This window comes from Brassica oleracea, chromosome C6, assembly GCF_000695525.1.
Source record: "Brassica oleracea var. oleracea cultivar TO1000 chromosome C6, BOL, whole genome shotgun sequence".
Taxonomy (NCBI): domain Eukaryota; kingdom Viridiplantae; phylum Streptophyta; class Magnoliopsida; order Brassicales; family Brassicaceae; genus Brassica; species Brassica oleracea.
This window is the reverse complement of record NC_027753.1, coordinates 10,001,924-10,003,592: the sequence shown is the minus strand read 5'-3', so window position 1 is coordinate 10,003,592 and position 1,669 is coordinate 10,001,924.

The following is a 1,669-nucleotide window of genomic DNA, read 5'->3' as shown; positions in this document are numbered from 1 at the left end:
TCAAAGAACGTTCGGAGAAGTTTCTTTTTTGCCTCCTCCTCGTACTCTATGTACCACTCTGTGATTCTTCGTGGGCTTGTTGGTGCGCTTAAGAAGCAGCTAGTGAATTTTCTTTGCGAAGATGGAGCAGTTAAGCTCATCACTTCCATTCTTCTTTTTTTTGTCTTTTTGAGAACTGTTTGATTTGCGAAGAGTTATGAGATGTCTCAAGGTCAATGAGAAGAAGAAAACTAATGAGGACTGCATTTTCACTACCCGCGGGCCGGACCGCAAAGTCCTATGTAGCAAGCGGGGCGGGTTTGGGTAGAGGTTTAGGAACCGCGGGTTACGGCGGGCTGACCCGCAAAGATCCGCCAGAGATAGAGACCGCAGCGGGGCGGGCCACGGCGGGGCGGGTTGTCCCAATTGCCATTCCTACTTAACTTCATGACTACTATATAACTGGGTTCAACATGTTGGGTAGGTGAATATAGTGGGCCGAGACGGTCCATGGTTTAGTTTTCCAATGCTTATTTTCTGGTTTTGGTTGTTGAAGTTGCAAATCCATATGATATTGGAGCAAAAAATTTTTCCTACTATTATGGAGATATTATATAACACATTCTCTAAGTCTCACATAACAATCATTAATCAATATCTAAAAAAGGTAAACAACTGAAGATGATAAACACACACAATAATATAAAGAAGATATCCTTATCCAATGAGAATCTCGCAGATTATTTGGAAATGTGTCTCTGAGTCTCTTACACATGATCAATCAACCAGCACAAAAGCTGCTCCAGTATCTTTTCTTTTTCTTTATTTGATGTGATCCAAATAATTTAATAAAGCTTCATCTTGGTCCTCTATGTGATATGCAGCTCTATCTTAAATCATTGGATAGTTGTTCTTTTATTTGTTTATATACTCGTTTAATCTTATAGCTTCACAATTATATGTTAATTTTGGTCAATATAACTTATGACAGATCTTACACTGGTATATATTACTCCATATATATCATCACTTCTTTGGAAGTTAATTTTACAGCTATGTTACGCAAATCTATTTTACATAACATATAAGACACATTGCGGTGTTCTGGTTGTTTTTAATGGACAAGAAGTTGTCATGTTGGTCCAGGTTAAAAATCAATTCTCCTATAAAACAAAATTGCTAGTTTGGATAGGTACCAATTTGATGTTAGGAGTTTTCAAGGTTCCTAAAACAAATGTTGTAGTATAAACGATTGTCGAACCAGTTCTGAGAGATATCAAAGCACTGAGAATGCAAGTACTCACTTAATCTAAGTGCAACCAATGATTTAGATGGGTTTTAAACTACTACTAATACTAGAAAGCAATTACATAATGATACTTTCTTGGCTAAGGGAAAAGAGAACTCATGGGCATAGGAATTAGACCTTGGGTGATCAAATATCGAACTAAGGATGGCAAATGATCAATCAAACTATCGACCTTAAACCTAGACACAATTCTAAGCAAGCTCTATGTCTAGATGAATGCTAATTTGCTAACATATCTCAAACATCAAATGTCTTTGGTTGAATAATGTGAAAGCAATCATTACTAACAAGTCTATTAGCTATCTTAGCATCTTTAACAACAAATGTCTTTGGCAAAGTATACTAAAAGCCTAGGAGAGTTGTCTCAGACATTTCATCAAA